Genomic DNA, 15491 nt, shown 5'->3' on the forward strand with positions numbered 1-15491 from the left:
CCTGCATGTGCCCAGCCACAATGCAGCGTATGCCCACAGGAGCCACACAAGGCAACACACTGTCCCAAAAAAATAAATAAATAAATAAAAAAAATAATAAAAAAAAAAATAATAAAAAATGGCCATTAATGGGCCCGGGGGGGTCGGGGAGGCCACCCAGGAGGTCCGAGGACAGGGTGCACACCAAAACCCATCTGTGTGGATCTTGCGAAAAAAAACACCTCCATGGGCTCATGGCCCACACGGCTACCCTATTGTGGGAGTATCACTGCTGTCACTATTATCACCCTGTGCAGCTGCATCCGGAGGTGGTGGCACTATGGGAGGCAGCCCACGCAAGGCCCTAGTCTGTTCCTCCATGGCTGCAAGCATGCGGGTGTGGTAGGTCTCGTTCTGGAGGATGAGTGTGCGGAGGTCCCCATGCAACAACTCACGGGATGCCCGGACCTCCGCCCTAGTTGCCTGCATCTCAGCTGAGAGCGTACGGGTGAGACGCTCCAGCTGCTGTTCTGTCCTTCGGTTTGTTGAAGCCTCAAGCTCAACAAGAGTCGTCCTGAGGTGAAGGAGTTCCAGCCTCAGGGCTTCCCTGTGGCCCTGGGACTCTATGGAGATGGCTTCCTGCAGAGTCGCCAGTGCCGCCCGCCTGTCCCTGTTGGACGCCAACATGTCCTCCCTGTGTGACTGGCAGATGGAGTCGGTTGCCTGCTGTAGTCGCTCCATCAGTCTTTCGGGGGGGACAATGGAAGTGGCCACCCTATCCATGGCCTGAGCCATCATCTCTGATGATGCCGCCTGTTGGGTTGCCATACCGTAAATGGATTGCTCCCATGCGGTATTGCCAGGTGGCGTATGGCCACCACGTCGGCGGGCACCACACCTGTCTGGGGCAAGGCGAACTGCGCCTTGCTGTGCCAGCACTGCCTGAGGCTGCAGGACTGCATTCCCCCTCTGATCTGCTGGTCCAGGAACAGGATCAGATGTTGCGGAGTGTGACCCTGCATCCGTAACCACCAAAGGCGTAGCTGCCAACACTGACATCCCCATTGAGGGTTCTGACCCTGGTGCAGGTGGGTCGGACAGAACAGAATCCCTCCCAGGAACACTCACCTGCGACGGCACGTAGGTCTCATCATCCGAATCAACACCTGAGTACAGCTCGGAGGAGGTGCAGCCAGAGACACCCCTTGAGAGCACGACCTGCAGCAGTTGTGGGTTCTCACCCACCACCACACCACGTCCCTCACTGGTGGTCGGTCGGCCCTCAGACCTCTCCTGGGTCTGCACCATCTCCACAACCCCAGCAGTATCAGGTGCGTCTTCCCCTGCAAAGACATAAAAGCAAACACATGGAAACAGGCATTAGCACCATGGCACACAATGAGGGCTGAGAAGCAACAGAACCAGTACTTGATTGACACATGTCCCACATGACTAAAACCCTCCCATGCATGCACCCTCACTGAGTATGAAGGGTAGGCAAATGGCACACACTGATGACACCAAGATGGAAGATGAACACATTTTCTGCTTGCTGCCTGGCAGTGGCATCACACATTGGCCTGTGATTGCCAGGTGAAATACACATGCCATCACACAGATGGCATGTACCATTACTATTGAGTGAAGATGGAGAGGAGGGCAGCACTTATTCATTCAGTCCAGTTCCCTCATGTAATAGCTTTTCTAATTCAAACAGGTCTGATTTTTCACCTGCATTGCCAGTCCAAAATGGTCCGATTGCACAGGGACATATCTAAACAAATGGTATCCAGGTAACAAAGTCACTCCACTTTACCATAGCCATGTCAGACATGTGACTAGAGGACTGAGAAATGCCTAGTAAAAGTGGTGGAATGTAAACAATCTGCCTGAATGAACAGAGAAGAATAAGCAACAATGTTGTGGCAAGGTGACACTTCAAGGGCAACTGGCGTGCTGTTGGGCTAGATGTCTACTGTTGGCAGAAGGGATACTGCTATGGCCAAATGCTGCTGCGCAGAATGTATTGCATGAAGCACATGGGTGACCCAAACGACTCAGGCGCACACACCCTCACATGGCACACAAACAGAAGCCCTCACACACACACCATGCACATGGATGACGCACACATGCATGTGCACTCACCGGACAATGCCTCATAATCAGGCAGATCTCCCACGCCTTGGATCTGTTCCTCTGTGACGTAGGTCCCAGCGACTGACTCATGTGGAGTGAGTTCCATGTCTTCTACTGGAGACCCACCTCCAGTCACTAGAGTTGCGGCATGACTTGAGGCCAGCTTATTCTTTGCCCTGCGCTTTAGGTCATTCCAGCGCTTATAGCAATCATTGGCTGTGCACCTCACGATTCCAGGGCACTTACGATGTCCGCAATGGTCTGCCAGTGTGCCTGGCGTTGTGCAGGTGTGGTCTTGGATCCTGCAACAATGACCATCTCGTTATCATGTCCGGACACATACTCGACAAGTGCATTCAGTTCGGCATTCGTGAAGCTGGGCTTCCTCGACGGGCCGGATTGTGTAGCCGTGTCTGGGGCATCAGCCTGTGCCGGACGAGCACTCTTCCTCTTCTGCTTGGAAGGTTGTGGTGATCCTGAGTGTCCTGCGCCGCTCTGGACACTAGGGGCAGGAGCCCTGGTGGACTCTGTATCAGGAGTGTGGGATTGCACACTCAGCATGGGAGTTGGTGCAGGCATTGGCTCAAGTGTAATGGTGTCAGGGGGAATGTCAGCAGGATGGACTAGGACCGACACTGTCCTGGCTGGGAGTGTGAGAGCTGGGGTGGATGGAGCCGCAGCTGCCCCTGCAGCCTTCCCACCCTGCCTACTTGGGGCAGCAGATGACCTTGCTGCCCCAGATCCACGTGGCCTGATGACATCAACGTGCACCAGCGCACGTGTCATAGGCCTGCTGACCTGGAAGTCAGCCATGGAGTCAGCCAGGTCTGGTGCCACAATGGGCTGGTCCAACAAGGGCTGAGCATGGATGGTGTCAGCCACATCAGCCGCAACCAGGGAGGGGGGCGGGATTATGGGTGCCCTTGACTGGTCCTCCACACATGGGGGGACAGGGTCACCCTGCAAGTAATGACCACGTCCCCTACCGGATCCACCACGGCCACCACTTGTGGCTCGTCCACCTTTGCCACCCTTACGGAATCCTCGCCTCCCAACCATGGCACTGATGTTAATGTGCGTATGGGAGTGGCTGTAAACTATTGTCCTGGGCAATTGGGGGTCAAAGGGGTTGGGTACCAGATGGTAATTGTACCCTAGTGCTCTAGCAAGGCTGAATGTGACCCCTGGGGAAAGATGACGGGTCACGCAATGCACAGGAAGCCCAAAAAAGGGAGATGACCTGCACGCAACCCCTCCTAGACCACGTGTGCGGGAAAAAAAACCTGCACTACGCTGTGGCACCCAGTAACACAAGAATGAACGTATGCGTGTCTCACGCAGCCTAGAATGACCTCTGAAGGGGTAGGCTACACACGGGGCAAGCACAGATGTTAGATACGTGCGTGACTCACCGTCTGCTAGGAAAAAGAGCGTGAAAAAGAAGCGCGTGTGCGCGTTGGCAACACCCCCGCCAAAAGAAGAATTGTACGCTGTCTGAGGAGACAGGACAACAGTAGAAGGGAACGCTGTTTGAGGGAACAGGCCCAGGAAAACCAGAAAAAGAGAAAAAAGAGAAAAAGCTGTCAGAGGTAACAGGGAGTACGAACTTGAAACGCTGTGAAGTAAATCGCGTGTGAAACGACAAGAAGTACAGATTTCACCCACTCACTCTCCACGAAAAGCACGTACAAGGAAATGGTGTTCTACACGTACCTTTTATGCAGGCCCACACGTCCAGCGTCACTTCCGCATGTACGCGCTAGGGCCATTTCCACCAATTACACGCTTTGACACTCGGGCGTGTCTTTCATTTTTTTAACACGCAACATTTCAAACGTGTGCCATATTCAACGTGCATGTGACTTCATAGACGCGCATACGCTGGTGGCCTTTGGGCCAATGAATGTACAGACGTGTGCTGACGCGCTTACGCGCTAAGGGCCTTTCCTCGAATTACACGCAGACGTGCTGGATTTTCACGTGCAAAATCACTCCGTATCAAGCTGGCCACGCGTTCACACACGGAAGAACACGCTCCTGCCCAGAAGGCTGAATTACTGCCCCCCAGAGCCCTGAGCATGCTCCCACCTGCCATCTGCTGCTGCCTGACTGCCTGCTGCCCACGTGCCCTGCCATTTGCTGCCTGCACATCAGCCAGGGGTGCTGTTGCTGTGACCACCCCTGCTGGAACGAAGACTCCCGACTGCTTTTCCATCGCCCCACAGCCCAGCCCCAGGACCCAGTTGCCCACCCACTCCTGCCTCTGGGGTTGCCATGTCGGGCACTGCAACATCTGGCACCAGTGGCAACCCCCGGCCAAGGAGGCAGAGGGGCACCAGCTTCACTGCCACCGAAGTTGGTGTCCTGGTGGAGCATGTCCTGGGGCAGTATGATGCCCTCTTCGGAAGGTTGCGCGCCGACAAGGAAGGACGGACTCGGATCTGGATGGACATCGTGACTGCCATCAACGTGGAGGAGGTGGCAGTCCGCGACTACGAACGTGTCAGGAAGCGCTGGGAGGACTTCAGGTCCAGGACCCTCAACAAGGCCCGGCGCCTCCTGAAGGCAGCGGATGCTAAGGGGCGCCGGGGCCACTTGTCGGAAGATCAGATAAGGGTCCTGGAACGCATATCCCCAGTGCTCCACGTCCAGGTCCTTGAGAGGCAGACCCGTCTGGAGTCGAGCGGTAAGTGTACATGCATACTGATTGTAAGCTGTGCGTGTGGTGTGCCAGGAGTGTGCAGGTTGAACATGTATTTTTATGTGGGCAAGTAGGGGGGGGTGTACAGGGCCGTGAGGGTGACACATGCGAGGGGTCTCATGTGTGACACATTGATGGTGCTTGTGTGTGTGGGCTTGCATGGCACAGGATGTGGAGGAATGATTGTCAGGTGTGACATGGATGTCGATCGGACCACTGCGACAGTTGGCGGAGGTGTACACATGCATGCAAGTTTGGTGGTGTGTGTGCATGTGTAGTGTACTCCCTATGTTGCATGTGATGTGTGGATGACCTTTGGCTGCTCATGCTGTTGTATTTGAATGGATGGTGCTGGCTGTTGCAATATGGCTGTGGTATGGCTCATGTGTGCAAGTTGAAATGACATGTGTGTTGGGGATTGTGATGCCATGTCTGAGGTTTACCAATGCCACTCATGTATGACTGTCATGTGTGTATGAGTCCATTGGACAGTGCCCTGATGCCTGTGTTTTCTTTCTCCCTGTCTGCAGCGTCAACTGATGAAGAGGGCGGAGAAGGTGCTGTGGAGCATAGCGGCAGGGGTCGCACCACCAGCCAGAGACGCAAGGCCCGGATCCCCTCCCAGGTTTTGATCTCGTCGGGGAGTGAGGAGTCCGGTGCCGTGTCCCAGGCCGCAGCTGCCGAGGGGAGGTCCAAGAGGCGGAGGTTGGAGTTGGACTCCTCGGCAGCAGAAGGGGCAGCTGGGACCCCACAGGGCCCAACGGAGGAAGATGGCATGGAGTCATGGGGGGGGGGTTTGGAGGAGGAGGAGGCCGTGCAAGCGACAGAGGCGGGGTCTGGAGGTGGGGATTCCACTGGTGCTAGTGGTGCAGTGCAGGATCAGGGACAGGAGGCAGCACAGGCCGCCGCGGAGGTGCCTGTGTGCAATCCTGTCCCTGCTCTTGTCACTGCATCATCTTGCACCAGCGGGGATGCCTACCTCCAGACCCGTTCTCAGGGAGGGGATTGGTTTACAACACCTGGCCTTCCTCTCCCTGCGGATGTGGCTATCCTGCACCAGGTTGAGCCTGTCCAGGGTGGGGTGGTGTTGCGTCAACGGGCCATGCGAGCTGACCTGCAGTCTTTTCATGATGAGTCTGCACGTCTTCTCGCATGGCTCGTTGACTGCGTTGACCCACTGGGACAGCTCACCAGGGCTGGATTCCTCCGTTTCCTGGACCTTGTTCCCCTCCTCCACGGAACCCCCTATGCCCCAGTCGTCCTCCATGCCATCTTCCCACCCATGTGTCACCTGGGTGCCCTGTGGAGCTGCCTCCGACCGTGCGGCCAGGCTGGTGGACAACAGATCCCTGCCACAGTCGGGAGTCGGACGTCCAGCAGGGGTGGCCACATCAACGACTGCACCCCAGCTGGAGGAGGATGTGCAGGCACCATCGGACAGGGCACATGGACAGCAGCAGCTGCAGCAGCAGGAGGCTGTAGGAGGGAGCCACGATAGCTCGGGGCCTTCAACATTGGAGGGGCAGGCATCGGCCGGAGGGCAGGAGGACCCTGGACGGGAAGTGTCTTCCGTGTGGCAGCGGTTGGGCCACGCCATAGATGCGGAGCGGTGGCGGGCGGAAGAGGTGCGGCTCACGATGGTCAGGGCGGAGAACTACATGCGGAGGGCCCTGAGGTGGGCCGAGTGCCTCGAGGCAATCTGCAGGGAGTTGGAGGTGAACATGTCGGCGTCCCTGCGGACCCTCGGGGCCATGGAACAGGACCGCCTCCGGGACATAGACGAGGAGTTCGATGATGCCCTGGCCCGGAACACCACTAAGTGAGCCGCTGGACTGGCCCGCCGCCATTGTATATAGTTATTTAGTGATAGGTTTCCTTTATAGTTTATTTTTATTTGGAGTCGACGGACACTGCTCCACCTTTTGTATATAGTTCCATTTTAGATAGGTTTTTTGGTAGGTTTCATTTCTTCTGTTGGGATGATGGACCCTGAATACTTTGTACATAGTTGGACTTTGGATTTGGACATTTTTTTTACTATGAATATTTTTTCCCATGGAGCAATGGTTTTCTATTTCTTTTTTCCCTTCATTTCCTTTTTATGGACTTGAACTTTGGAAGAATTCTTTTTGGATTATCATTTATTGATTTTAATTTGAAAAGGGACTGCCAGCTTAATTTTGTTTTTTTTTTTACTTGTGTATTTTGTTTAATTTTGATTGCCATTACTGTTGTTATTAATACATTATTTGGATTTTTTCATTCTTCAATGTGTGGTTTCATCTCATTGTTTTCATGCATGTCATGATATGGGTTTTCAGGTTCACTTGCAACCATTGTGTGTGTGTGAGACACATGTGTTGATTTACATTGTTTCCATTGGAGTAGTATCATGGGCGCATGTAATACTTGGTTGTGTCTTTGGGCTGTGGTGGCTGGCCATGAGGCCCATGCTTGAGGATTGTCAGGGCCTGTGGGCAGGGGGACATCAGTGGGGGCCTGGTGGAGGGTGCCCCACACTGCTGGGGGGGTGGGTGTGGTGGGAGACATGAGTGGGGGCCTGGTGGGGGCTGCCCATGGTGGCTGGGGGGTGGGGCGGTGGTAGACATGGGTGGGGGCCTGGTGGAGGGTGCCCCACACTGCCGTGGGGGAGGGGGTGGTGGGAGACATGAGTGGGGGCCTGGTGGAGGCTGCCCATGGTGGCTGGGGGGTGGGGTGGGTGGGAGACATGAGTGGGGGACTGGTGGGGGCTGCCCATGGTGGCTGGGGGGTGGGGTGATAGGGGACATGAGTGGGGGCCTGGTGGAGGCTGTCCATGGTGGCTGGGGGGTGGGGGTGGTGGGAGACATGAGTGGGGGCCTGGTGGAGGCTGCCCCTGCACTGCTGGGGGTTGGGGGTGATAGGGGACATGAGTGGGGCCCTGGTGGGGGATGCCCATGGTGGCGTGGGGGTGGTGGGAGACATGAGTGGGGGCCTGGTGGAGGCTTCCCATGGTGGCTGGGGGGTGGGGGTGGGTGGGAGACATGAGTGGGGGCCTGGTGGGGGCTGCCCATGGTGGCTGGGGGGTGGGGGTGATAGGGGAAATGAGTGGGGGCCTGGTGGGGGCTGCCCATGGTGGCTGGGGGGTGGGGGTGGGTGGGAGACATGAGTGGGGGCCTGGTGGGGGCTGCCCATGGTGGCTGGGGGGTGGGGGTGGTGGGAGACATGGGTGGGGGCCTGGTGGAGGGTGCCCATGGTGGCGTGGGGGTGGTGGGAGACATGAGTGGGGGCCTGGTGGGGGCTGCCCATGGTGGCTGGGGGGTGGGGGTGGGTGGGAGACATGAGTGGGGGCCTGGTGGGGGCTGCCCATGGTGGCTGGGGGGTGGGGGTGATAGGGGACATGAGTGGGGGCCTGGTGGGGGCTGCCCATGGTGGCTGGGGGGTGGGGGTGGGTGGGAGACATGAGTGGGGGCCTGGTGGGGGCTGCCCATGGTGGCTGGGGGGTGGGGGTGGTGGGAGACATGGGTGGGGGCCTGGTGGAGGGTGCCCCACACTGCTGGGAGGTGGGGGTGGTGGGAGACATGAGTGGGGGCCTGGTGGAGGCTGCCCATAGTGGCTGGGGGGTGGGGGTGGGTGGGAGACGTGAGTGGGGGCCTGGTGGGGGCTGCCCATGGTGGCTGGGGGGTGGGGGTGGTGGGAGACATGAGTGGGGGCCTGGTGGAGGCTGCCCCTGCACTGCTGGGGTGTGGGGGCGATAGGGGACATGAGTGGGGGCCTGGTGAGGGATGCCCATGGTGGCTGGGGGGTGGGGGTGGTGGGAGACATGGGTGGGGGCCTGGTGGGGGCTGCCCATGGTGGCTGGGGGGTGGGGGGGAGTGGTAGACATGGGTGGGAGCCTGGTGGGGGCTGCCCATGGTGGCTGGGGGGTGGGGGTGATAGGGGACATGAGTGGGGGCCTGGTGGGGGCTGCCCATGGTGGCTGGGGGGTGGGGGTGGTGGGAGACATGAGTGGGGGCCTGGTGGAGGCTGCCCATGGTGGCTGGGGGGTGGGGGTGGGTGGGAGACATGTGTGGGGGCCTGGTGGGGGCAGCCCATGGTGACTGGGGGGTGGGGGGGTGGTAGACATGGGTGGGAGCCTGGTGGGGGTTGCCCATGGTGGCTGGGGGGGTGGGTGTTAGACATGAGTGGGGGCCTGGTGGAGGGTGCCCCATACTGCTGGGGGGGTGGGGGGTGGGAGACATGAGCAGGTGTGCAGGGTAGTCCCCTGTTTTGTGGGCTGCCTGCAGGGGCCATGGAGGGTGTACAGGGAACACCTGTGAGGACCCACCCAGCCTAATCGCGTGTGATCATTCCCGCGCACCCCTGTAATACACGTACCCAGCCAAATCGCGTGTGATAATTCCCGCGTACCCCTGTAATACACGTACCCTGGCTAATTGCGTGTAAAACTTCACGCGTACCCCTGTCATACACGTACACAGCCAAATCGCGTGTGATAATTCCCGCGTACCCCTGTAATACACGTACCCTGGCTAATCGCGTGTAAAACTTCACGCGTACCCCTGTCATACACGTACCCAGCCAAATCGTGTGTGAAAATTCCCGCGTACCCCTGTAATACACGTACCCTGGCTAATCGCATGTTAAACTTCACGCGTACCCCTGTCATACACGTACCCTGGCTAATCGCATGTAAAACTTCCCGTGTACCCCTGATATGAACGTTACCCGCTTTGCGTTCCTTGTTTGGCAGCCCTATCAACTGGTCCAGGGTTAGCGCAGCCCTTTGCAATGATTTAGCGATTTTGATGGCTTTTCCTTGCGCAAGGGCGTTCTTGGGGGCGTTACTGGCGCTGCTGCAGGGTCGCTGCGATACTCTGCGCCACGGCTGGTTTGGGAGCCTAAAATCCATGAATACGCTGTGCGCGGAAATCGGTTTTGGCGCATGCGCCTGGCGCAGACAATCGCACGTGGACACTCTGCGCCAGCCGCTTGCGACACTTTTCTGCGAAATTCTATGAATTACCCTGAAAGTGTTCAATGCCAGTTCATGTAAATCTTCCTTTTGGTGCTAAGTTACACAATATGGTTTACTAAGCCGCTATCACTGATAAGCAGCCTACACACATTATTTCTCCCTGTACCCATCCAAATACATTTTGTTCCTCCACACATTCACGTTTTAAAAAGTAAACTTGCCAATGTAAATGGGTTTGAATTTTAGCGAAAAGCAATATAATCACTTTTCGGTCGTCTCAGGCCGCTATGATGCTTTCGTGAAGTGTCAAAATGAGCCTTCTCGTTCATACTTCACACTTCTGTAATGAAGCACGACACTGATAATTATTGATATATCCAAACCACCCGTTCTAAAAAATGTGGACATAAACATCTCAGTGTTTTCTTAAACATTGTGATGCTTAGGAAAATAGTCTTTTGCATTCCCCCTACATACAGGAGGAGTGTACTTTACCACGTATCATACTTCTTTAGTTTCTGCGCCTCTCATCTTCTCTTACTGCCCAAAAACTCAAAAAACTCCAATGTTGTTTATATTCACATTATATCCATAAATCAAAATCCTCCACCAAAACATCTCAATGTTTACCCAAATTGTTCAAAATGATCTCTACACAGACGATATTACTATATACCTACAACAGAACGTTTCAATCCAAGGTCCCTTGTCACTTCTTCCCGACTTCATGATAAGAGTAAACTAGCCCCTTCTATGCATTTTTTCACACATGGCATATATGTGTACATCGCAATGTCACATCAGGATTTTTGCACCGCAAAGCACATCCAGGTTTTTTATCAATTTAACGTGAATCGGGAGCCAATTTTAATTTTAACCCCTTAAGTGCCAAGGACGAGTATGCACAGACGTGCATAAGAACCTATAATAACCCATAACAAGTAAACATGCAGGATGCGAGTGCCCCTCTGTGGCATATGTATAAAACCAAATGACTCTGCTTTCTCTCTGTCGCCCATATTTCCCATCTCCAATTATCTTCATTGCATCGAAATGTAATGAAAATATCCACCATCCTCCCTCTTTCTCTTTATGCTCGTTTCTCATTATTTATCTATTTTTTATGCTTCTTCCTATCACAATCACATTGAGAAGTCACACCACAATATCAGACAATTGTTCCAAAAGGCACCCATAAACTCTGCACCTTGACTAATCCACCTCACTAGCAACCCCAAAGCCACACTACCTTCATAAGTAAATCAGGAACCCTGCATATACCTTTTGCAGAACTTTTATGAAAAACACTATGATGATTTATCTCTCAAATCAAGCAAAAACACTCAAGTCATCACTTCAGCAATGCATCATGAAAGATATGGAAAGGTCTTGGGTGCCAGAGTCACTGCACTCTTCACCACATTTCTGAAAATCTATTGGATGGATGTTCACCTCACCAACAAAGGAATGCACTCTTATGCTGGCCAGACTAAGTTTGAAACTCCATCCAGCAGTTTTGGCTTGGTGGATTAAAAAACAATTATGCATTTTTTTTTTTTTTTTTTATTGTTGTACACGTTTTATTTCAAACCTTATACATCAAAAAAATCATCATTACTACATTCATAAGGTAAAACCTATGCCATGAGATGGCATTGCATTATTAAAACCTTTGTTCCCCCTCAAATCAAATATTGCAACAGCCCTATTTCGTCACACCTACTGTCTTTAAAAATTGCACAGTACTAATTAGAAGTGGAGTACAACTTCCTGATAGTGTGCTTAAGTCATGAACATAGGTGCTGAAGAATTCCACCCTAAGATTCTGAAATTGTGGACAAACAATCTTGAGGTGCTTTAGAGATTCGGTAATGGTTCCACAATGTCGGCAGGCTAAGCCACTGGTAAATAAAATCTTGCCTGTTTGGATCAAGTTGAAACGTAATCTCATAAAGTTTTCTCTATAGTGGCCATCTGGACATTGCTTCAGATATTTTAATGTTGGACACCTTTATTATTTCCTCAAATTACTTAAAAATCCTTCTCTTTTCACAGGTGTTGAACCAGTCATATTCGAACAGTTTACTTTTCTAATTCTCTGGGTTTTCTAACAGGCTCGTGGTAGTGATCTCATAACAGGCCATTATTTGCTCAAAGTTCTTTTTAAAAGGCTTAAATGGCCCCTCTCTATGATGCCCTGTCTGTTTCCCCATCAGGGCCTATAAGGTGATTGAATCACTCCCAATTAATTTCCGATATAGCAGTAACTTTCTCAAACAGACTATTCATTGAATTTAGACCCAATCGATGCATAGTATAGAGATCGGTATGCAGTTCGGGACTTTCCTCCAGATGTGTCCTTCCAGTTTACTTATGTCTAGTTTGTTTTTAACCCCTTCCCCTGTTACTAAGCCATATTGAACCACTAACACCACCTTAGCACCATACACTGAAGCAGTGGATCCATAGTGAAGCGACAATACTTTCTCTTGATGTGCACCATTTGAGTAGTGTATTGTCGCCACTCTGCCAAAACTGCTTCCTTCTTAATCCATCCTTCAATGGTGTGATGATGGTTAACCCCAAGTATTCCACTGTTTGGAGAACCTGGAGTGTAGACGCACACATTTGCCATTTAAATTTGGTTGGGTTTTTGGTTTTCCTGTTGTAACACAGGATGTTAGACTTAGAAGGGTTTGTCACGAGACTGTGGGCCTTATTCCGACTTGGACGGTAAGGGATAACGGTCACCGGTAAGGAGACCGGTGCCGTTAAACCCTTACCGCCCAATTCCGAGTTCTCTTAGCGGGAGCCGCAAAGAACGTGTGATCTGACCACACGTCCTTTACGGGTCCCGCTAAGGGACCAGGGTGCTAATTACGAGCCCGCTATTTGCGGGCCCATAATTAGCGCCTTCCCCATTCCCATTGAGCCCTATGGGGGCTCAAATGGGAATGGGGAATGGTTTTCTGAATGGGGAATTACCGGGTCCGCACAGGTCGGAATGTCCCGGTAAGTCCCCATTCAACCAGACCGGACCCGGTATTGGAAGCAGCCATGGTGCTAATAGCACCATGGCTACCTCTAATCTCGGAATGAGGCCCTATTTGTCTTCACATAGGGGGTCATTCCAAGTTGGGCGGTAAGGGTTAACGGGCACCAGTAAGGATGCTGGTGCAGGTAAACTCTTACTGCCCAATTCCAACGTCCCTTAGCAGGAACCGCAAAGGATGTGTGGTCAGACCACACGTCCTTAGCGCGTGCCGCTAAGGGACCAGGGTGCTAATTACGAGCCCGCTATTTGCGGGCCCATAATTAGCGCCTTCCCCATTCCCATTGAGCCCTTTGGGGGCTCAAATGGGAATGGGGAATGGGTTTCTGAATGGGGACTTACTGGGTCCTCCAAGGTCCAAATGACCCGGTAAGTCCCCATTCAGCCAGACCGGACCCGGTATTGGAGGCAGCCATGGTGCTAATAGCAGGATGGCTACCTCCAACCTCAGAATGACCCCCATAGTCTTCAAACCTGTTAAGGAGTTTCTGCAGGCCCATGGGGGTTTTATTCAGTAGCAGCACATAATCTGCATATGCCACCCAAAAACATGGTTCTTCCTCTACCCTTGGGGGCACGAATGATACTTCTTCCAACGCTTCACCAAGATCTGATAGGTACAGGTTAAATAGGCAGGCGGCCAATGTGCACCCCTGCCTTAGACCAGGCGCTGTACCTATTGTTTTAGATGTTATGCATTTTCTCTATGAGAAAACCAATGCAAAAGATACTACTTTTTTAATCTTGTGAACTGTTGCATGGATTTAAGATGTATATGTGTCTCTTTATTCTCTAATTATGTTTGGCACCACTCTTTCTCTCTCTGCCTCCCACTTCTAACTTGCTACCCTGCTTTATTACAACCCTTCCACTGTCTGTCTCTGTCCACCTATTAGTCTCTTTCTCTCTCTCTCTCTCTCTCTCTCTCTTTCTCTGACAATTACCTTTCTCATTCTTTCATCGGCCACTGTGATTTACATACACTATGTACTTTCTAAAGCAAACACCGGCTTCCGAGATAGCACGGCCAAACTGCCCATATGAACTACCTGGGTTAGTGTTTGGTCAACACACAATCTTGTCACATTTTGGCAGCTGTTTAGATCAGAGAAAAGGAATATTCTTGAGAATATATGATAATCTGTGCCCAATGAATGACAAAGAATTCAGAGCTAATATTATAAATGAGAGATTGCACGCAAAGCGTCGTTTCTCTAGTCTGCACCCAAGCTGATTGCACACAATATGATATTAATGTATTCATTTAAAGAAATTATGAATTTGACAAATTGCAGGGAGGGTTCATTTCCGTTTCACCTCCAACATTGCCTTTAAAAAAGACATGACAATATAAAGACTTGTTGTTACAAGAAAAGCAAATTAAATGAAAGATTAGGTTTGGCATTTTAGGTTTTGTCATAGTAAATAGTGATTGCTCCATTGACAGAGGAGGTCTCGGAGACAATACACCTGTAAGACATGGGCTTCATCTCTGAAGTGAACATGAGGAGGGAGCCAATTGAAATGTGTCCATCCGATTATTTGATGATGCAACACGAGAGGTTTATATGTGAACTCGTGTAAGTCCCCTTGAGCTTTTTACAAGGATCCAGCCATACAAGTCCCCCCTCATCTCACACCTTGACAGACCTTGAATTCTAGATGTAATGCCTGTCCATGGCACTGCTATAATCCGTGTTTGCTATTCATGCCTGGAGTCCTGATAAATGTTGGAGAATTGTTATATATACTGGCTTGTAGTCCAAAAATGCACTCCCAATCTAGAGAGCACTTTTCTTCTCTCTTGAAGACAGATAGTTTAGAGGACTTGACCTAACCCTGACCAAGTGTATCCAGGTGAAAACGCTGTTACAACAGCGGCCATTTAGTGGGAACTCTTTGTGTTTATGTTTATGTTTAGCATTTATATAGCGCACCAGGTACCCGAAGGCTTAAGGGCGCTTAAAAACGACAACACACAAACAATACAGAGAACAGAAAAAATGGAACCAAATCCAAGACAGGCTCATATTCAATAATCATGCACGGATCAGGTCAGGCCTACAGGAGAGAGAATTTATGTAAAGAGTGCGTTTTTCAGCCCCTTTTTAAAAATTTCCACGGACGAAGTGGTCCTCAATATGGCTGCAAGCGAGTTCCATTTAGTGGGAGCTGCCGCGCTGAAAGCTGAGCCTCTGGATTTTTTAGTTTTCAAGCGTGGCATAGCCAAAGTATTTGTTTCATCCGATCGAAGGGATCAGATGTTATTTTTTACTGAGACTAGTTCTTTCAAGTAAAGTGGCATGACTCCATGTATGCATTTGTGCGTAATAAGGAGAAGCCTGAACACAATCCTAGCCTGCACCGGTAACCAGTGTAGGCTGCGCCGATCTTCCGACACATGGTCTCTTCTAGATAGACGTTTCACAACCCTGACTGCGCCATTCTGAATGACCTGAAGCCGATGAACATCCGATAGTGGCAACCCTACCAGTAGACTACAACAATAGTCAATCTTGGAGCCAATTATGGCTCTTGCCAGGGTTTCGGCATTGGATTCTGATATAAAAGGTCTAAGGCAGCGAAACAATTTGAGAAAATATGAAGCTGATGAGACCAGATTATTTACTTGTGCATTCATATTCAGATTTTTATCGAGGAAC

General features: G+C 51.9%; 1 protein-coding gene across 14 annotated transcripts in view; it reads right to left on the bottom strand.

Moving 5' to 3' along the window:
* The window catches only part of ERC2 (ELKS/RAB6-interacting/CAST family member 2), a 4434974-nt gene that overhangs the window by 963137 nt on the left and 3456346 nt on the right, over nt 1–15491 (bottom strand). The gene's annotated exons all lie outside the window — the stretch shown is intronic.

This window comes from Ambystoma mexicanum, chromosome 2p (genome assembly GCF_040938575.1).
Source record: "Ambystoma mexicanum isolate Mex_15411 chromosome 2p, UKY_AmexF1_1, whole genome shotgun sequence".
Lineage (NCBI taxonomy): Eukaryota > Metazoa > Chordata > Amphibia > Caudata > Ambystomatidae > Ambystoma > Ambystoma mexicanum.